This window comes from Penaeus monodon, chromosome 34 (assembly GCF_015228065.2).
Source record: "Penaeus monodon isolate SGIC_2016 chromosome 34, NSTDA_Pmon_1, whole genome shotgun sequence".
Classification (NCBI taxonomy): Eukaryota; Metazoa; Arthropoda; class Malacostraca; order Decapoda; family Penaeidae; genus Penaeus; species Penaeus monodon.
In genome coordinates, this window is record NC_051419.1 from 20,266,621 (window position 1) to 20,266,886 (window position 266).

Here is a 266-nt window from a genome sequence, read left to right on the forward strand (position 1 = left end):
TGAATAAAAGTATCATGATCAAAAGTGATAAATGAAATGAGATGATACATGAACAAGAAGAGATAGACATAAAACGGACAAAAGTATCACGGCAAACAGAACCATTTACGCCCGTTGCAAATGCAGCAAGCTCCTTTCTCGCGACATAAGTTTAAATTCAACAGATTTATGGCGGAATTATATCGTCTTCACATATTCTCTCTTGATACGTATTTAGCAAATGTTGTTAAGGGGAATGATGTTTTTTTTTCTCTTTAATCTAGGAG